At 47.0% G+C, this 22993-nt stretch overlaps 1 pseudogene; it reads left to right on the forward strand.

The window, feature by feature from the left end:
- Positions 1 to 479: 479 nt before the first annotated feature.
- The window catches only part of LOC123481400, a 50351-nt pseudogene continuing 27837 nt past the window's right edge, over positions 480 to 22993 (forward strand).

Here is a 22993-nt window from a genome sequence, read left to right on the forward strand (position 1 = left end):
CCCAGAGGCCACAACCACAACTCCTGGCCAAATTTGGTGATTATGGACAATGCCGGGATTAAATTCATAGCGCCCAAAATGAGGCTTAAACTTTAAGTCCCCTATTTAGGGGACTTTAAGCGGTTCTGGACCGGTTCCGACCAACATTTTTGTGTAGGCCAGGATTTAATCTGATCACCAGTAGATCCACCTTATTGTGTGCTTGAAATAAAGGTAATTTTCTATTGAGCCGACATATGCAGTACTTACTGTGAATACGCTCTCCGCAATCACAGAAACATTGCCTTTAAAATGTGCATCCCTGACAAAGCGCGATCGGATTGAATCCCGGCCTTAGAGGGAAGATAAATGTTAATGAACTCAGAGTAGAGTCCCCACAGACTTTACCCTACCTGAGCCACCATCATTAGGCTCCTGCCCAACCCCTCTGCTGTTTACCTGTAAATGCTCTACTACCATCAGGACACTTAGTGGGAGGACAACTCTTGAGGTTACACCTGGAGGGCAAGGGTGAGCATCTACAGGTAAGACTCATTGTCCTTAACATGTACACAGTGTGAATTAGACTCTAATCTAGTCCCAAATTCCTTACCATGAGATTTCAAATATAGATTTTCTGCCTCAAAATGAATGTTTTGTTTCTTGGTTAGATTAATAACTGAATAACCATGTACAGTATATTTTCCCCAAAGTTGACACAGTTTGTATTTGAATGTGCATGAATGTTATCTCAACTGATGGAAGTGAGTTGTGACCACCTACCCTGATGCTCTTCGACATGTTTGAATGGAAATCCTGCAACAGATTCAAGAAATGGCAACTGTCACCATGGTCACCAAGAGCTGAGCACCTGTGGTTACCAGCAACAGACACACACACACAACCCATCAAAATCCCCTGTGTGCCCACTGTATCTGTGAGCCAAAGAGAGAGTGCTAATTAACTTTAGGTGGGGGTGGAAAGATCATCATAGAATCTTACGGTGATGCATAGTTTAGGCTACAATCGCAGACTTTGTTAACCCACCATGGCTTTATGTTATGTAAGGACAGATGTAATCTTGAAAACTAAAATAGACAACACAGTAGGGGCAAAGCAAGACAATCCCCCAGTGTCTGTGTGCTCACCCAACAGAGAAGGGAGATCCACATTTAGACTCCTCATCAACAGCAGCTGGATAATCCTTTCTTTTTTGTCAAAGGCACATCATAAATTCTTTGAAATTGAAATGTTTCTATATTTCTGATTAGATGAATAGGAGTCACTTAGATACCTCTTATTTTTTTAGAGTATAAACACATGGAGAATGGATCTGATATACATGTATATTTGTATTTGTATAATCTTGCACTGTAAAGCATTGTCTGTTAGAGTATTACCAGTCCAACAGCATCTGTCTGGTCCAGCATGATAATAGGGAAAGCCCTTAGATCAGGTACAGACGACCGTTACATGACCCTGACAGGTTTTCACGTTTGGCTGTGCTTCTGGTTCTCCTACACAGCATCTAACAGTAGAACCACCTCGATAAACCGGAAGAAACCTGTGCTTTTTGGTATAATGGGCTGGCAGACGAGGACGCCCCAGAATATCCAGCTCATTCTCATTCGGAGCGGATAAAAGATAAGTTATGACAGGACAGACAGAGGCGTTAGTTTTACCATTTCACTTTACAATAGTTACGGGTCAAGGTTGTGACGCATGGCTGCTCTCCTTGTCCACCCCTCCCCTCGGAGGGCACGGTCAAAGCTGCTCCATGGATTAATGGTTAACTGCATCAAAGGTCAAATCCATTTCCAGCACCTCAATCCAAGTCTTCCCTGAAGATGCCTGAGTCAGCAGTATTTCTGACAGCGCTGTCAGCAGCCCCGAGCGCTGCAAGTCTTCTCTTCGTTGGCTGGGTGGAATAATTCAAATTTAGCTAAAAAACAAAAACTGATCTGTGAACACACTGGGGGTTAGACGAAGCAGAGCAGAAATATCTGGCTGCTGTGTGTGCTCTGATTATTAAACAGGCATCGGCATGCCATGGGACCTTCCTGATTGATCAGGGCATTGACTTAGACATTATGGAGGAGGAAGTGAAGGAGGTGGGGCTCGGATGGATGTGCAGATCAGACTGTTAAGCACAAGGACACGGTCATCACAAACACATTGACTGCCCACTGTAACTGATGGGATGGAAGAAACACCCTGCTGTCCAAATCTGTGTGTTCCAATAATGAAGGGTAATTATCAGATGCGATTTTTCAATTACACATTTGGCCTGATTTTTCAATGTAAACACGGGACTGAATCCAATTTGAGAGCTAATCAGGGATTGTGGATCGTGGAATAATCCCGGCGTCATTAACACCTCATTGTTCTGTTATCATGACCTTCTTTCATTAGCCCATGTTCAAGGTTTCCTCATTGATTGGCTGGAGGTTGGACATTGATGGCAATTGCTGTGTTCCCACAAAAACAGACACTTACTGTGTTACAATGCCACAGCTATTCCTGTGACACACTAGGCAAAGGAGCAGAGTAAGAGCCAAAGTGTGATACAGTACCGATACTCTAAAATTTAAACCAACAATAGTATACATTGGGAGAAGGAAGCTGAGTGATATGGACTTGTGCACAGGAGACAAATTACATCCATTTAATCAAACATGCTTAGAGGGTTTGGGTGTCAAAAACATGATCCCTCTTGTGCGCTGTAGTAATCTATACACTCTTAGAAAAAAGGGTTCCAAAAAAGGGTTCCAAAGGGTTCTTCGGCTGTCCCCATAGTATAACCCTTTTTGGTTCCAGGTAGAACCCTCTGTGGTAAGGGGTTCTACATCAGAGGAGGCTGGTGGGAGGAGCTATAGAAGGACAGGCTCATTGTAATGGCTGGAATGGAATAAATGGAACGGTATCAAACACATCAAACATATGGAAACCACATGTTTGACTCTGTTTAATGTATTCCATTCCAGCCATTCAATGAGCCTGTCCTCCTATAGCTCCTCCCACCAGCCTCCTCTGTTCTACATGGAACCCAAAGAGTTCTACCTGGAACCAAAACTAAAAAGGGTTCTTTAAAGGGTTCTCCTATGGGGACAGCTGAATAAGTCTTTTAGGTACTAGATAGCACCTTTTTTGTCTAAGAGTGTAGTAATGAATGTGCAGATTAATGATTGAATAAGGCTCTTAGTGAGCAGAGCTGACTAAGCAAACCCAAACAGATATGTATGAATAATGTAATAGCATACAAGTTTGCTCTGCTGATTCAACGACAAAGTTCATAGAAGACTGCTGATATTATCCTAAGCAAAAACAACATATGACCAAGTGTGATCTTGCAGTAACACTCAGTGCTAAAACATGCATTACATTTGATCCCATGAGAGCAGAACACCAGCAGCATCACCATCACACGGTATCTGGATACAGAATCAACCAGCAGTTCACAATATTGAACACTGTAGGGGAATAAGACACAGAGCTCCCCAGTAGCACACATACAAACAACCAGACACCACCACCGGTCCTGTAGTACAGTATATTGCCTCTCCTCCCCATATTCACCAGGAGGTCCTGGGTTTCACCAAAATGGATCCATTATTTAGGGGTCGTCCTGTATATGACCACTATCAATCTACTGTATGATTCAGAAGATGTATCCCCACCATATATGTATAATTCAATAACTTTTCACCACTATCAACCTTTTTAGCATACTGACCAGCAGTTGAGATGTATTATTTACTGTCCATCACCATTACAAAACAAGCTTTTCTGCAAAAGCTATTACTATGAAGCCACACAGACTTTCGCTTACAAGAAATCTTGTGTAATATTATGTAATATGTGAAGATATGTTGCCATAATACAGGCGGCGGGATCTGTTCCTTTCTAAATTAATATCCAACTGGGGATGCAGCTTTGGATAAAGCAGATTTATTAATTTTTTTCATTCTAAGCTTTAAACCCCAAACAGAGGAGATTCCAGAATGACTTTTACAAGAATTTGGAGGAGACTATCGAAATCCCTCATAACAAATTATAACACTACATAAAACATTGTGTTACCAGAATCCCTTGGAGTGAGAAATGATGCTATTTTAGAACTAGTCTGGCTCAGTGAGTTAAGTAAAATATGTGAGACAGTGGAACATAGCAAAGTTTGACACAAACAAACTATGCAGCAAAAGCTTCATAAATCAATACTGAAAATACTAACTTTCTCATCCAAGTCAAAGCTGTATGTTTTCTTGGGGCCAGATGGGGCCTTCCTTCCCACCACACCACCTCACAGTCCCACTCTGAGGTACAGGTAAACCCCTAGGGTCTAATCTGTAATTAAATATAGCTGGTCTCACAACTGTACAGTCAGTGCTCCCAGTAACTCAGTCTCTATTGTTCTTTTAGCTTACAGTAGAACGGCATATTATCAGAGGAGAGATGACCTCTTTCCCTCTGGCGCAAACAGGGTTACAGAGTAAAAAAATCTGAAGGCACAGACTTATGCATGCAAGTGTCCTTACACAAAGGTATGCTAGGAATGGGTTGAATATGTCTGGCCTGGTTATGAGAGTCCTCATGTGTGGCTGAGAGACATGAGGTTACAGTTACCATGCGTAGGGACATGACCAGTGCTTGTAGAAAGAGGCCCTGGTTTTGTAATCATCAACCTGTGATACAACCCCTTTGGAATCAATGGGTTGAATAACTGAGTAGTATGCAAAAGTTATGAAAACATAGAACAACACTCTACCCATAGAAATACAACAAAATTACTTAACAGGAATGCAAATGAGACCAATCAACAACCTTGAGACAGTATATTAACATATTGCATTGCACTTTGGTACTTTGGCAGTCTACATGTGGCCAAGCTAGCAACAATGAACCTGTGATCATAACATGTATCTCTGCCAAGTTTGTATGAACCTGAGGATGACAATATCATTTGCCCATACTGATACACATATACATGTACAGTTGAAGTTGGAAGTTTACATACAATTAGGTTGGAGTCATTAAAACTCGTTTTTCAACCACTCCACAAATTTCTTGTTAACAAACTATAGTTTTGGCAAGTCGGTTAGGACATCTACTTTGTGCATGACACAAGTAATTTTTCCAACAATGGTTTACAGATTATTTCACTTATAATTCACTGTATCACAATTCCAGTGGGTCAGACGTTTACATACACTAAGTTGACTATGCCTTTAAACAGCTTGGAAAATTCCAGAAAATGATGTCATGGCTTTAGAAGCTTCTGATAGGCTAATTGACATTATTTGAGTCAATTGGAGGTGTACCTGTGGATGGATTTCAAGGCCTACCTTCAAACTCAATGCCTCTTTGCTTGACATCATGGGAAAATCAAAAGAAATCAGCAAAGACCTCAGAAAAAAATTGTAGACCTTCACAAGTCTGGTTCATCCTTAGGAGCAATTTCCAAACGCCTGAAGGTACCACGTTCATCTGTACAAACAATAGTACGCAAGTATAAACACCATGGGACCATGCAGCCATCATACTGCTCAGGAAGGAGATGCGTTCTGTCTCCTACAGATGAACGTACTTTGGTGCGAAAAGTGCAAATCAATCCCAGAATAAGAGCAAAGGACCTTGTGAAGATGCTGGAGGAAACAGGTACAAAAGTATCTATATCCACAGTAAAACGACATATCGACATAACCTGAAAGGCCGCTCAGCAAGGAAGAAGCCACTGCTCCAAAACCGCCATAAAAAAGCCAGACTACGGTTTGCAACTGCACATGGGGACAAAGATTGTACTTTTTGGAGAAATGTCCTCTGGTCTGATGAAACAAAAATAGAACTGTTTGGCCATAATGACCATCGTTATGTTTGGAGGAAAAAGGGGGTTACTTGCAAGCCGAAGAACACCATCCCAACTGTGAAGCACGGGGTGGCAGCATCATGCTGTGGGGGTGCTTTTGCTGCAGGAGGGACTGGTGCACTTCACAAAATAGATGGCATCCTGAGGAAGGAAAATGATGTGGATACATTGACGCAACATCTCAAGATATCAGTCAGGAAGTTAAAGCTTGGTCGCAAATGGGTCTTCCAAATGGACAATGACCCCAAGCATACTTCCAAAGTTGTGGCAAATGGCTTAAGGACAACAATGTCAAGGTATTGGAGTGGCCATCACAAAGCCCTGACCTCAATCCTATAGAATATTTGTGGGCAGAACTGAAAAAGCGTGTGCGAGCAAGGAGGCCTACAAACCTGACTCAGTTACACCAGCTCTGTCAGGAGGAATGGGCCAAGATTCACCCAACTTATTGTGGGAAGCTTGTGGAAGGCTACCCAAAACATTTGACCCAAGTTAAACAATTTAAAGGCAATGATACCAAATACTAATTGGGTGTATGTAAACTTCTGACCCACTGGGAATGTGATGAAAGAAATTAAAGCTGAAATAAAAAATTCTCTCTACTATTATTCTGACATTTCACATTCTTAAAATAAAGTGGTGATCCTATCTGACCTAAGGCAGGGAATTTTTACTAAGATTAAATGTCAGGAATTGTGAAAAACTGAGTTTAAATGTATTTGGCTAAGGTGTATGTAAACTTCCGACTTCAACTGTATATAATGACCAGCATTGGACTCATTTTGACTAGTATTAGGCAGCAGAGTGAAAGGCTGGTTAAAAAAGTAATGGTCACACTGGCCTTATAAACCCCTTATTCCTTTTATAATGCAAAGTTGCCACTACTTTATATGAAGTCCTCTGCAGATGATCTGTGCATGCTCAACTATGTTCATTAACTATATTAGTCCCACTCCTTGTAGAATGAGGTATTGCACAACCCCCCCCCTTTGACCTTTGTATCCTGGAGGAGAGTTAATGTGGTGTCTGTGCTGGTCACCCTGACAGGTAACTGCTGCCAACCAGGACTGACTGACTGAGCCAACCACTCATCAGACCACTATGACAGGTAAACCACTCATATAGCAGCTCTCATACTGTACCATTTTGGTAACGGCAGGTCAGAGACTTGTTATCTCATAACATCTGTTGCACCAATAAAAAAAATTACAATGTAATATTTCAGCTATTTAGATGAAGTTCTGGCAATATCCTGGAGTTCAGCGAAGCTGGCAACTATTTCAGATGGTAATAATAATGCTGTGTTGAAGACAGCACTTCACAAATCTGTTGTACTCTGGTGTAGATTACTTAAAGGTCGTGAACAGTGAAACCATGATGTGATGTATGACAGGACTGGATGTTGCAATTTCAATTTGTTTGAGTTCTTTGTGTATCAGCAAATTTGCTTGAGGCGATCTTACTGCAACATCGAGCACACATTGCTTGACATAGGCAATTGAAAGAACTGTCAGTAAAAGTAGAGCTTCCCACCAATTCAGCCTATTTGCTCCCAGCCCACTCTTTTCAGACTTCCGGATAGTTTAACATGAGAGAAAAATTACACAAAAATATTATGGGTGATGTTTTGGTCACTCAAAGGCTATTTTACGTGGGAATCAGCATGACTGTGAGGGAGCTTTAACAACAAGACTGATAATTCCACAAAATGGACATTGTAAGGTGTGGTAATGATTAATTCAAGTCTTAAACTAAGGTCAAGTTACCCATGTAATAGCACTGAGATCACTGTCATATGGATGTAACTTGAGTTACAACAACACCTGTTTAAATGGGATGGGCTAAGTGTAGCAGATATAAGAACATATTGGTATTATCTTATCTATTACGGTATCTTACCATAGATACTTGAGAAGAGCCTGTCAGCCTAAGGTTGGAGATGGACTCCCCAGTGAAGAGTGGGGCTGTGCGGGAGCGGCAGCAGCTTACGGTGGGCCCCCCTGATGGAGGCTACGGATGGTTCATCCTGCTGGCCTGCTTCCTGGTGTTTGGGCTGACCTTTGGGGTGATCAAGGCCTTCGGAGTGTTCTACGTGGAGATCCACGCTACTTTGAGACCACAGCAACAGGAACCTCCTGGATTACATCCATCGCTGTGGCAACCATCCACTGTGGAGGTGAGAACCTTGTTAGAAGGCAATTAAAACATGATTTGTCCTTGAATTGTCCTTGACTTGTCCAATGAAATCGGAGTGTCTTTAAAGTGAAATCTGAGTGAGTTAAACTAGTATTATTCAAGGCAATAGTGGATCAAACTATAGGCGCCAAACCTTCTGGACAATTCTTTGACCATTTTTACTACATGTTTGTCAGTTTTTGTTTATGTCAGTCTCCTGAGATTTTGACCACCAGGTGTCAGTATAGGGTTGTAAGTAGCTGACAGCTGTAGCCAGGGTGATGGAGGGACACCTACATCATGGTTGAATTTACAGGGACTGTGGTTGAAATTAGCCAGCTGGCTAAAACCGGCACTTTTACTGAAACGTTGATTAATGTGCACTGTTCCTATAACAATAAACTCAAACTCGAGGTCTATAAATCACATATGGATGGAACTATGTCATCACCTGGGGCGGCAGGTAGCTTAGTGATTAAGAGTGTTGTGCCAGTAACCGAAGGGTTGCTGGTTCTAATCCCTGAGCCGACTAGGTGAAAAATCTGTCGATGTGCCCTTGAGTAAGGCACTTAACCCTAATTGCTCCTGTAAGTCGCTCTGGATAAGAGCATCTGCTAAATATGACTAAAATGTAATTTACTCACTATTTCCTTATTTTTGTGATCAACTTTTTATTTATTTTCAAGACAATAACAAAAAGAAGCAGGAATGGTTATGCAGTAGGCAAATACAATTAGAATAGACCACATATCCTATACACACATATATCGCCCACCCGAGCTGCATCAACCCACCCCCCAACCCCTCCTGGCGACCACCCCAACCCACCCAACCTGATCTCATTGAAATTAAATACAAAATCAAGCAATTGTGATAAAATCATCAGGGTACACTTTTGCACATGAGACAGAAAATATCATCATCAACAGTAGATAGTTCTCTTATCCATTGATTCTTAACTGGTACTGATTTCTAAGTTGCAACTAATAACAGTTTACAGATAAGTAACCAAACCCTTTAAGTTACCATGTCTATCTAATATTCTAAGTAGTTAATGTTGTGGGAGGGATGAGCCCAACCTGGTCTCAGAGCATTTCATATTATTCTGTACATAAATCTGAGACAAGCCATTTAGTATGATATGTTACGTTTCGTATGGTATGTATTAATTTGTGAATGTCCTTCACCCATTTCGTAATTACAATTCGTATTATATGTTACGAATTTGCAAAACGTAGTATATGTTATGAATTTTCTAAAGTAGTATATGTAACGAATTTGCAAAATGTATGATATGTTACAAATTCTAGCTTTGTGGCTAGATGGCTAACGTTAGCTAGCTGGCTAACATTAGCTAGGCTAGGGGTTAGGGTTAAGTTTAGGAGCTAGGTTAAAGGGTTAGGGGAAGGGTTAGCTAAAATGGTTAAGGTTAGGGGAACGGGAAGGGTTAGATAACATGCTAAGTAGTTGCAAAATAGTTTAAAAGTAGTAAGTATTAGAAAAGTTGCTAATTAGCACAAATGCTAAAGATTATATGCCGACCCATCCACCCCGACCAACCACCCTACTTTCGTTTTTGCCTTGAATAACCATCTCTCTTATGTAACCATACCAAATATAACATATCGTACTAATTTGAGTGTGTCGGATTTATATTTACTATGATACGTCTAGTCTATGAGACCACGCTGATGAGCCCCAAGGGACACCATATGCCCACATTGCTGATCTTAAACGTAGATAAAATAAAAAAGACGTACCAGGTAATTGAAATAGCCCTAAGATCATTAAAGCCTTGCAAACCTTTATCTCTAAATAGATCATCCAAAACATGAACACCCCTATCCTTCCATTGAGTGAATGAAAAGGGGATACCCCCAGAAAGAAGGGAATGATTGTGGAAAATTGGTGACTGAGCATGCCACTTCTGTATTGTGTTACACAAAAGGCCAAAAGTCAAATGTAAAGTTAGGCAGAGAAAGCCCACCATATCCCTTGTCACGCTGCATAGTGGATAGATTCACTTGGGTCGATTTCCTTTCCATACCAATTTAGAGACTAAAGAGTGGATATTGTCCCAGTATTTCTTAGGTGGAGCTAGTGGAATCGTTGCTGAGAAAAAAGTTAATTCAGGGAAGAATATTCATCTTAATGATGGATAGTCTAGCTTGTAGAAAGTTTGGAAGCTGTGACCATTTTTGAGAGGTCTTTGTTAGTGCCTCTTCAAGTTTATCCAATGAAATGGTTTCCCCAAGGTATTGTGATTCTTCGTTGGAAAGGTAAGGAAATTCCACTAAGGCATTTTTATCCAAAGTAATATCAGATTTATAGAGCATAGAGTAAAAAATAACCAAACTCTGCATTGATTTCCAAAGGATTAGTTAACAATCCATTCTGTGCTTTAATAGCTGTAATATTAGAGCATTTATCACTGTTTCTGAGTGTCATTGCTAAAATATGACTAGGTTTAGCCCCATTAAAATAATAGTTTTGTCTGGTCCGATGAATTAAGAATTCTGCCCTGTGTGAGCAAAGAATTAAGTTCTAACTTGACTGATCTATTATTTAATTTTTTGTCATCAGAGTAATAAGACTTTTGTTGTTCTCGTTCCGGATTAGCCAAAAATGTTTGTAGTTTGTTAATTGTTCAGGTTTTATTAAGGTGAGATGCAAATGAACCTGAGAAGTTCCTGATAAATCCCCTTTATAGAGGCCATGGGATAATCTAATCAAATTTTATTTGTCACATGCTTCGTAAACAACAGGTGTGGACTAACAGTGAAATACTTACTACGGCCCTTCCCAACAATGCAGAGAGAAAGAAAATAGAGAAATAATAGAAAAGTAAAAAGACGTAATAATAAAAGTAATAATAGTTACACAATGAGTAATGATAACTTGGTGTACCAGTACTGAGTCGATGTGCAGGGTTACGAGGTAATTGAGGTAGATATGTACAGTTGAAGTCGGAAGTTTACATACACCTTAGCCAAATACATTTAAACTCAGTTTTTCACAATTCCTGACATTTAATCCTAGTAAAAATTCCCTGTCTTAGGTCAGTTAGGATCACCACTTTATTTGAAGAATGTGAAATGTCAGAATAATAGTAGAGAGAATTATTTATTTCAGCTTTTATTTCTTTCATCACATTCCCAGTGGGTCATGTGACGAGTACTGAGTATACGAAGAGGCAGGACGCAGACGCAGGAATTAACAAGGTCAAGGTTTACTTAACAATGATAAAGAGAAATAAAAAAGATAGAGTAAACGACACGAAGCTTAACAATCACACACAACATCATACAGAACAGTCCAGGGCTAAATAGGGGTGATGATGAGATGCAGGTGCGCTGGAGGTGATTAGGGTGCGTTGGGTTTCCATTCCGGTGTTGCCGAGGTGGTGTGCTCAGACCGGTGGCTCAGTAGACCGGCGAATCAGAGCGCCGGAGGGGAGCAACGGGAGGAGACGTGACAGTACCCCCCCCGGACGCGCGGCTCCAGCAACTGGACGTCGCCGGCCAGGAGGACGACCCCGAGGACGAGGAGCGGGCCGGTTAGGGCGGCGATGGTGGAAGTCCTGAATTAGGTTGGGGTCCAGAACGTCCCCAGCCGGAACCCAGCTCCTCTCCTCAGGACCATAGCCCTCCCAGTCCACCAGGTAATGGAGCCGTCCCCCACGGAACCTGGAGTCCAGCAGGTCCCTCACCGCATACGCCGGACTCCCGTCAATGTCCAGGGGCGTAGGAGGCGTACCCCGGGGGAACCACCGGCCTGAGGAGAGACACATGAAAAGTGGGTGAGACACGGTAGTGAGGGGGAAGGAGCAGCCGGTATGATACCTAATTTATCCGCCGGAGGACCTTAAACAGCCCCACAAACCGGGCTGTTTGTTCCAGACTTGGTGCGTCGGTACAGCTTGCCATGCAGTAACAGAGAGAACAGTCTATGACTTGGGCGGCTGGAGTCTTTGACAATTTTGAGGGAATTCTCTGACACCGCCAGGTGTAGAGGTCCTGAATGGCAGGGAGCTCAGACCCTGTGATGTACTGGGCTATCCGCATTACCCTCTGTAGCGCCTTGCGGTAGTATACCAAGCAGTTGCCATACCAAGTGGTGATGCAGCCAGTCAAGATGCTCTCAATGGTGCAGCTGTATAACTTTTTGAGGATCTGAGGGCCCATGCCAAATCTTTTCAGCATCCTGAGGGGGAAGAGGCGTTGTCGTGCCTTCTTCACAACTGTGTTGGTGTGTTTGGACCATGATAGATCCTTAGTAATCTGGACACCGAGGAACTTGAAGTTCTCGACCCGCTCCATTACAGCCCTGTCGATATGAATGGGGGCGTGCTCAGCCCTCCATTTCCTGTGTCCACGATCAACTCATTTGTTTTGGTGACGTTGAGGGAGAGGTTGTTGTCCTGGTGGCACACTGCAAGGTCTCTTACCTCCTCCCTATAGGCTGCCTCATCATCATCGGTGATCAGGCCTACCACCGTAGTGTCGTCGGCAAACTTAATGATGGTGTTGGAGTCGTGCGCGGCCACGCAGTCATGGGTGAACAGGGAGTACAGGAGGGGACTAAGCACGCATCCTTAAGGGGCCCCCGTGTTGAGGGTCAGCGTGGCGGATATGTTGTTGCCTACCCTCACCACCTGGGGGTGTCCTGTCAGGAAGTCCAGGATCCAGTTGCAGAGGGAGGTGTTCAGTCCTAGGGTCCTTAGCTTAGTGATGAGCTTGGAAGGCCCTATGGTGTTGAATGCTGAGCTGAACAAGGACATCTTCAACAGACCGAAAATTCTGTGTTAGATGAACTAGTTCTTTTTCAAATAGAGTACAAAATTATTTGTTCTTTATTAATGTTATATTGAAACGCCAGCATGATGCTCTGACAGGAGTATCAGGAATCGAGTTAGTTTGACTATTATTAAGCTATGATCAGAAAGTGGACATGGGCATATCGATGCATTATGAATATCTGAGTATGCAATGTTGTAAAATAGAATATAATCTAATCTGGAGTAGGATTTATGTCTAGCAGAGTAAAAACGAAATTGTCTAGACGTAGGAATATATCATTGAGATTAAAATCCTTGAACAGGTTGTTAAATGCCATCGACACGGGTGTGAGACCTTTATTTTTTTTATTTTTGGGGGGTAGATCAGCTTAATATTTTAGATAGATTGTAACTTCCATCAATTTAATTGTCTGCATCACTTCCAATCCCCAATGTTTATATATATATATTGTGATGTCACGAGAGGCTGTGTCCTGGAGGGGACGTTACATCCCCTGAGGTGGCTGCAAACCCAGACAGCTGTGGCTCCATCTGCTGGTATGGTCGGGAACTCCACCCTCTATGGCCAATCTTCCCACGCAGCTGAAACAAATGAGGAGCTGATGAGCTGAAGGTTTGGGAAGGGAAGAGACACACTGAGGGGAGTGTGGGGGGTGAAGAGACACAGTCTCCAACCTGGGCTCTCTGGAGGACAAGAGTGCTGCACGTCCACTTCCATGAGGAATATAAGGATTTGGAGATACTTACCTTTGGGAAATACTCACCTTTGGATATATGCACCTGTGGAAATACGTGAGAGACATTTGGAAGGACTTTTTGCTGGGTTGGCCACTAGCTGCAACGTGGACTACAGTAAGGCTGGGGAAAAGTTATCTGAGCGAAGTGAGAATTATGATTTTGGATGTGGAAGAGACATCCCTGAACTGCTAACCCTTAAAGAGCCACAAGAGAACAGAATTCTGTTATATTTTCGTTAATTTCCCAAGACCTATAATAAAATCCTTGTTTTGTTTGAACCTTGTCTCCTTGCACTACTTGAGCAATCCCGCTGAAAGCTGTGTAGCCTCTCGTGAGCGTCACAGATGGTGGAGAATACGGGCACGCTCAAGCGTTAATAGTGCATGTCAGAGGAGGATACCGAAGGTTTGATCACCCAGTTTTCCAAGTTGGCCGTAGGCTCCCCGCCGACTGAAATGGAGGACATATTGAAAGCCCTTGTTGCTGGCCAGCAAGCCCAGATGCAAGCAAACGTGGCTCTCTTGGAGGAGCAAAGAAAGCCAACCTTCTGAAGGCAGAGGAATTGCAGTTGCAGAGACAGAGGGTGGTCCAAAATACCCGCCCAATAAAGGCAAGTGACTTTATATCTAAGATGGGAGCTACCGATGACATTGAGGCATACCTGCATGCATTTGAGGCCACGGCCACTAGGGAAGCCTGGCCCAAGCAACAGTGGGTTGGTCTGTTAGCCCCCTTTCTAACCCGGGGAATCGCTGAGTGCTGTCCGGGACCTGGGCCCTGACCAGGTTACCGACTATGATGCCCTGAAGTCTGAGATCCTCAGCAGATATGGACTCACAAAGTTTGGTATGGCCCAGCGCTTTCACAGCTGGACCTTCCAACCAGACCAACCTCCTCGGGCGCAGATGCATGAACTTGTCCGAATCGCAAGGAAATGGCTGGATCCGCAGAGGAATACAGCAGCGGCGGTGGTGGAGGCCGTTGTGGTGGATCGTTACCTACGCGCCCTGCCTTATGAGGCAAAACGGTTCATCAGTCAACAGGCCTTGACCACGGCTGATCTGACCGTGGAAGCTGTGGAAAAGTACCAGGCCACAGCGGAGATGCTGAATGCTTCCCGAAAAGACCCCAGGAGTGCGGCCCCACCACAAATGGGAAGAACCCGTCCAAAGGACCCCAAGGTCTCGAACCCAGCCACGTCAGGACTTATCCCGGCTCCAGGGGGAGCCAGAAACCAGGCGGGTCCAAGAAGAGTACACCAGGAGGGGGAAACTCGACAGTGTTACCGGTGTGGGGGAGATGGGACATATCTCCTGGCAGTGTGGGGAAACCAGCCGATGAACCTATGCCCACTGCGGAGTCCTCCAGCTCAGCACCCACACACCGTTTTGCCTCGCTCTTGGGAGTCGTAGATGGCGGCCCAGATCGACCCCCCCACCTGCCCGGTAACGGTGAATCACCATGATGTGGAGGCCTTACTGGATTCTGGTAGCCGGGCCACCCTGGTGCGTATGATTTGGTGGGCCCAACGTGTCTGACCCCCGGGGAAAGTCCTCCCAGTTTCCTGTGTCCATGGGGACACCAGAGAATACCCCATTACTGAACTTACAATGACCAGCACACGGGGAACCATACACACGACGGGCGGGGGTGGTTGATTCCTCCCCGTCCCTGTCCTAATTGGACGAGACTGCCCAGCCTTTTACCCACTCTGGAGAGAGTCTCAGGAGAGGATAACCCGAGTACCTCGAAACGGAGAGGCAAGACTCATCCTGGGAAGGCTCCGGTGCAATCCCTCGAGTTACTCACTCCCGCCCGGCTCTGCTAGGGATGGCAGGTGCCCAGACCGACACAGAGGACGGAGCTACAGAATCTGGACAAAGAACTGTCTGGTCTGAAGGGGACCGCTGAGAGGTATCGTTTGTTAAAGCAACAGTTAGACATGAAGACAGAAGAGTTAGATATCCTCCAGGCTAAACTCCAACAGAGCTCCTTCCTAAGCAACAGGAGGAGCTGGAGAGGCTGCGCAGGACCATCGAGGAGTGTGAGGAGACCCTGCGCAGTAGTAAGGAGGTCAGAAGAAGGCAAGAGAGAGAAGTACAAGGTGTTGGAGAACAAGATGAAGAATGCGGAGGCAAGAGAGAGAGAAGGAACTGAAAGCTGCTCAACAGAAGCTAAACTCTGCTAAAACCAAGGCTGATTCGTTTCAGTAAGAAACTCAAGGAGAGACAACAGGAGGCTGAGTCCCTGGTCCTAGAGTTGGAGGAGTTTAAGAGAGAGCAGTCTGGCAAGCACCACGGCAATGCGGACGCCCCTCTCGGCGTGATGCCTTCTTCGCTGCCTTTACCCGACGAGGACGTCGGTCAGGAGGGGGATGTGTGATGTCACGAGAGGCTGTGTCCTGGAGGGACGTTACATCCCCCTGAGGTGGCTGCAAACCCAGACAGCTATGGCTCCATCTGCTGGTGTGGTCGGGAGCTCCACCCCTCTATGGCCAATCTTCCCACGCAGCTGAAACAAATGAGGAGCTGATGAGCTGAAGGTTTGGGAAGGGAAGAGACACACTGAGGGGAGTGTGGGGGGTGAAGAGACACAGTCTCCAACCTGGGCTCTCTGGAGGACAAGAGTGCTGCACGTCCACTTCCATGAGGAATATAAGGATTTGGAGATACTTACCTTTGGGAAATACTCACCTTTGGATATATGCACCTGTGGAAATACGTGAGAGACATTTGGAAGGACTTTTTTTGCTGGGTTGGCTACTAGCTGCAACGTGGACTACAGTAAGGCTGGGGAAAAGTTATCTGAGCGAGTGAGAATTATGATTTTGGATGTGGAAGAGACATCCCTGAACTGCTAACCCTTAAAGAGCCACAAGAGAACAGAATTCTGTTATATTTTCGTTAATTTCCCAAGACCTATAATAAAATCCTTGTTTTGTTTGAACCTTGTCTCCTTGCACTACTTGAGCAAGCCCGCTAAAGCTGTGTAGCCTCTCGTGACGTCACAATATATATATATATATATATATATATATATATATATATATATATACAGTGAGGGAAAAAAGTATTTGATCCCCTGCTGATTTTGTACGTTTGCCCACTGACAAAGACATGATCAGTCTATAATTTTAATGGTAGGTTTATTTGAACAGTGAGAGACAGAATAACAACAACAAAAATCCAGAAAATGTCAGGGCGTGTTGTAGGTGTAATGTAGGAATCAAACGCAGGACTCAGACTGAATGTTCCAAAGGCTGTATTTCTGGCCAAACTAAGGCAACAGGACAACTTAGCCCGAAAGCGAAAAAAACACGCACGAAGGCGAAAGGTAATTGCGCACAAACAGGTGCGACAAAATGTAACTGTGCACACACAGGTGCGAAAATGCTCCAGCACAGTGGAGAATAAGCTCAACCGAGCAAAAACACAATACTGACGGAAATAATTACACACAACACTAGACAAACACAACGAGAAACTTATAGGACACTAATTACGCCAAAACAGAAACAGGTGTGAAACAAACAGACAAAAGCAAACGAACATGAAACATATAGCGGTGGCAGCTAGAATTCCGGAGATGACGAACGCGAAACCTGCCCGAACAAGGGAGAGAGGCAGCCTCGGGCCGAAACCGTGACAGTACCCCCCTTGACGCGCGGCTCCAGACGTGCGCCGACTCCGGCCTCGGGGGACGACCAGGAGCGGAGCAGGGCGCGTCGGATGCCCCGATGGAATTCCGTCAGGAGCAACGGGTCCAAAACGTCTCTCCTCGGCACCCAGCACCGCTCCTCCGGACCGTACCCTCCCACTCCACTAGATACTGGAGACCCCCCATCCGACGTCTTGAATCCAAGATGGATCTCACGGAGATACGCGGTGCCCCTCGATGTCCAACGGGGCGGAGGAGTCTCCAAGATCTCATTCTCTTGGAGTGGGCCCGCTACCACCGGCCTGAGAAGGACACATGGAACGAGGGGTTAATACACTTATACTCCACAGGTAGCTGTAATCTATAACATACCTCGTTCAACCTTCTCAGGACTTTAAATGGCCCTACAAACCGCCGACCCAGTTTCCGACAGGGCAGGCGGAGGGGCAGGTTTCTGGTAGAGAGCCAGACTCCGATCACCAGGTGCGTACATCGGGTGCCTCACTGCGGTGGAGATCAGGCGTCGCCTTCTGACGTCGGAGGGCCCGCTGCAGGTGGACGTGTGCAGCGTCAAGTCTCCTCCGAGCGCCGCGCCCACTCATCCACCGCAGGAGCCTCGATCTGGCTCTGCTGCCAGGGTGCCAGAACCGGCTGGTAACCTAACACACATTGAAATGGAGTTAGGTTAGTGGAGGAATGGCGTAGGGAATTCTGGGCCACTCTCGGCCCAGGGAACGTACCTTGACCACTCCTCCGGCCGGTCCTGGCAGTATGTTCTGAGAAACCTACCCCACATCCTGGTTTTACGCGTCCCACCTGCCCATTACTCTCCGGGTGGTAACCCGAGGTGAGGCTCACCGAGACCCCCAACCGCTCCATAAACGCTCTCCAGACTCTGGAGGTGAATTGGGGACCCCGATCAGCCACAATGTCCTCGGGTACCCCGTAGTGCCGGAACACATGGGTAAACAGTGCCTCGGCAGTTTGCAGGGGCAGTAGGAAGACCCGGCATGGGGAGCAAACGACAGGCCTTAGAGAACCGGTCCACAACGACCAGGATGGTAGTATTCCCTTGGGAGAGGGGAAGGTCTGTTATAAAGTCCACTGAGAGGTGGGACCATGGTCGTTGTGGAACGGGCAGGGGGTAGCAACTCACCCCTAGGTAGATGTCTAGGCGCCTTACACTGGGCGCACACCGAGCAGGAGGAAACATAAACCCTCACTTCCCTTGCCAACGTGGGCCACCAGTACTTGGCACTAAGACAGTGCACTGTCCGGCCGATACCTGGATGTCCAGAGGAGGGTGACGTGTGAGCCCAATAGATCAATCGATCCCGAACCTCGAGCGGAACGTACTTCCGACCCTCCGGGCACTGTGGTGGACTAGGGTCGGTGCGTAATCGCCCGCTCGAGTTCAGCATCGACCTCCCACACTACCGGTGCCACCAGACACGACTCAGGCAGTATGGGAGTGGGCTCCACGGACCTCTCCTCCGTGTCATACCGCCGAGACAGCGCATCTGCCTTGCCATTCTGTGACCCAGGGATGTACGTGATCTTAAAAGTAAACCTGGTCAAGAACATACTCCATCTTGCCTGGCGAGGTTCAGCCTCCTCGCCGCCCGGATGTACTCCAGGTTACGGTGGTCCGTCAAAATGAGGAAGGGTGTTGAGCCCCCTCAAGCCAGTGCCTCCACACCTTTAGAGCCTGTACCACGGCTAACAGCTCCTGTCCCCTACGTCATAGTTCCGCTCCGCCGGACTGAGCTTCTTAGAATAAAAAAGCACAGGGGCGGAGTTTAGGTGGCGCGCCAGACCGTTGTGAAAGCACGGCTCCTAAACCGGCCTCCGACGCGTCCACCTCTACCTGGAACGGCAAAGAGGGATCCGGATGCGCCAGCACCGGGGCCGAGGTAAACAGGTCCTTCAGCCTCCCAAACGCCCTGTCCGCCTCGGCCGACCACTGCAGACGCACCGGACCCCCCTTCAACAGAGACGTGATGGGAGCTGCCACCTGTCCAAAACCCCGGATAAACCTCCTGTAGTAATTTGCAAACCCCAAAAACTGCTGCACCTCCTTCACAGTGGTTGGTGTTTGCCAATTACGCACGGCCGACACCCGGTCTACCTCCATCTTCACCCCTGACGCAGACAACTGATAACCCAAAAAGGAGACCGACTCCTGGAAAAACAGACACTTCTCTGCCTTCACATACAGGTCGTGCTCCACCAGCCTCCGCAACACTCTCGCACCAGGGCCACATGCTCGACACGGGTAGGTGAGTACACGAGAATGTCATCAATGTACACCACCACCCCTGCCCCTGCATGTCCCTGAAGATCTCATCCACAAATGATTGGAAAACTGACGGAGCGTTCATCAACCCGTATGGCATGACCAGATACTCGTAATGGCCCGAGGTGGTACTAAAGGCTGTTTTCCATTCATCACCCTCCCTGATGCGCACCAAGTTGTACGCGCTCCTGAGATCTAATTTCGTGAAGAAACGCGCCCCATGCAACGACTCAGTCATGGTCGCAATCAGCGGGAGTGGATAACTATACTTCACCGTAATCTGATTGAGACCACGGTAATCGATGCACGGGCGCAAACCACCATCCTTTTTCTTCACGAAAAAGAAACTCGAGACGCGGGGAAGTGGAAGGCCGTATGTATCCTTGTCTCAGCGATTCGTCTATGTAAATCTCCATAGCTTTCTTCTCCTCCTGAGACAGAGGATACACATGGCTCCGTGGGAGCGCAGCTCCTGCCTGGAGGTCTATCGCACAATCCCCTGCCTATGGGGTGGCAACCGCGTCGCCCTCGCCTTACTAAACGCAACAGCCAAATCCCCATACTCAGGTGGAACGTGCAATGCGGGCACCTGGTTTGGACTCTCCACCGAGGTAGCCCCTACGGAAACGCCCAAACATCTACCCACACACTGGGCAGACCACTCCATCAGAGCCCTCTCCTGCCACGAAATCGCTGGGTTATGGGTACTCAACCAGGGCATGCCCAGCACCACCGGATACGCAGGAGAGTCAATCAGGAACAGCTGAATCATCTCCTGATGATCCCCCTGCGCACACATCCTAAGTGGCGCCCGTGACCTCCTGATTAAGCCCGTACCCAACGGACGACTATCTAGGGCGTGAACGGGAAAAGGAACATCCACAGGAATGAGGGGAATCCCTAACGCTAAACAAAACTTTTTATCAATTGTGATGTCACGAGAGGCTGTGTCCTGGAGGGACGTTACATCCCCCTGAGATGGCTGCAAACCCAGACAGCTATGGCTCCATCTGCTGGTATGGTCGGGAACTCCAACCCTCTATGGCCAATCTTCCCACGCAGCTGAAACCAATCAGGAGCTGAGGAGCTGAAGGTTTGTTGAAGGGAAGAGACACGGTCTCCAAGCTGGGCTCTCTGGAGGACAAGAGTGCTGCACGTCCACTTCCATGAGGAATATAAGGATTTGGAGATACTTACCTTTGGGAAATACTCACCTTTGGATGTATGCACCTGTGGAAATACGTGTGGGACATTTGGAAGGACGTTTTGCTGGGTTGGCCACTAGCTGCAACGTGGAATACAGTAAGGCTGGGGGAAAAGTTATTTGAGCGAGGGAGAGTTATGATTTTGGATGTGGAAGAGACATCCCTGAACTGTTAACCCTTAAGAGCCACCAGAGAACAGAATTGTGTTATACTTTCGTTAGTTTCCCAAGACCTTTAATAAAATCCTTGTTTTGGTTGAACCTGGTCTCCTTGCACTACTTGAGCAATCCCGCTGAAAGCTGTGTAGCCTCTCGTGACATCACAGATGGTGGAGAACACGGGCACGCTCAAGCGTTAATAGTGCATGTCAGAGGAGGATACCGAAGGTTTGATCACCCAGTTTTCCAAGTTGGCCGTAGGCTCCCGCCCGACTGAAATGGAGGACATATTGAAAAGCCCTTGTTGCTGGCCAGCACGCCCAGATGCAAGCAAACGTGGCTCTCTTGGAGGAGCAAAAGAAAGCCAACCTTCTGAAGGCAGAGGAATTGCAGTTGCAGAGACAGAGGGGGGTCCAAAATACCCGCCCAATAAAGGCAAGTGACTTTATATCTAAGATGGGAGCTACCGATGACATTGAGGCATACCTGCATGCATTTGAGGCCACGGCCACTAGGGAAGCCTGGCCCAAGCAACAGTGGGTTGGTCTGTTAGCCCCCTTTCTAACCGGGGAAGCGCTGAATGCTGTCCGGGACCTGGGCCCTGACCAGGTTACTGACTATGATGCCCTGAAGTCTGAGATCCTCAGCAGATATGGACTCACAAAGTTTGGTATGGCCCAGCGCTTTCACAGCTGGACCTTCCAACCAGACCAACCTCCTCGGGCGCAGATGCATGAACTTGTCCGAATCGCAAGGAAATGGCTGGATCCGCAGAGGAATACAGCAGCGGCGGTGGTGGAGGCCGTTGTGGTGGATCGTTACCTACGCGCCCTGCCTTATGAGGCAAAACGGTGCATCAGTCAACAGGCCTTGACCACGGCTGATCTGACCGTGGAAGCTGTGGAAAAGTACCAGGCCGCAGCGGAGATGCTGAATGCTTCCCGAAAAGACCCCAGGAGGGCGGCCCCACCACAAATGGGAAGAACCCGTCCAAAGGACCCCAAGGTCTCGAACCCAGCCACGTCAGGACTTATCCCGGCTCCAGGGGGAGCCAGAAACCAGAGCGGGTCCAAGAAGAGTACACCAGGAGGGGAAACTCGACAGTGTTACCGGTGTGGGGAGATGGGACATATCTCCTGGCAGTGTGGGAAACCAGCCGATGAACCTATGCCCACTGCGGAGTCCTCCAGCTCAGCACCCACACACCGTGTTGCCTCGCTCTTGGGAGTCGTAGATGGCGGCCCAGATCGACCCCCCCACCTGCCCGGTAACTGTGAATCACCATGATGTGGAGGCCTTACTGGATTCTGGTAGCCGGGCCACCCCTGGTGCGTAAGGATTTGGTGGGCCCCAACGTGTCTGACCCCGGGAAAGTCCTCCCAGTTTCCTGTGTCCATGGGGACACCAGAGAATACCCCATTACTGAACTTACAATGACCAGCACACGGGGAACCATACACACGACGGCGGGGGTGGTTGATTCCCTCCCCGTCCCTGTCCTAATTGGACGAGACTGCCCAGCCTTTTACCCACTCTGGAGAGAGTCTCAGGAGAGGATAACCCGAGTACCTCGGAAACGGAGAGGCAAGACTCATCCTGGGAAGGCTCCGGTGCAATCCTCCGATTACTCACTCCCGCCCGGGCTCTGATAGGGATGGCAGGTGCCCAGACCGACACAGAGACGGAGCTACAGAATCTGGACAAAGAACTGTCTGGTCTGAAGGGGACCGCTGAGAGGTATCGTTTGTTAAAGCAACAGTTAGACATGAAGACAGAAGAGTTAGATATCCTCCAGGCTAAACTCCAACAGAGCTCCTTCCCTAAGCAACAGGAGGAGCTGGAGAGGCTGCGCAGGACCATCGAGGAGTGTGAGGAGACCCTGCGCAGTAGTAAGGAGGTCCAGAAGAAGGCAGAGGAGAAGTACAAGGTGTTGGAGAACAAGATGAAGAATGCGGAGGCAGAGAGAGAGAAGGAACTGAAAGCTGCTCAACAGAAGCTAAACTCTGCTAAAACCAAGGCTGATGCGTTCAGTAAGAAACTCAAGGAGAGACAACAGGAGGCTGAGTCCCTGGTCCTAGAGTTGGAGGAGTTGAAGAGAGAGCAGTCTGGCAAGCACCACGGCAA

Source organism: Coregonus clupeaformis, chromosome 19 (assembly GCF_020615455.1).
Source record: "Coregonus clupeaformis isolate EN_2021a chromosome 19, ASM2061545v1, whole genome shotgun sequence".
Lineage (NCBI taxonomy): Eukaryota > Metazoa > Chordata > Actinopteri > Salmoniformes > Salmonidae > Coregonus > Coregonus clupeaformis.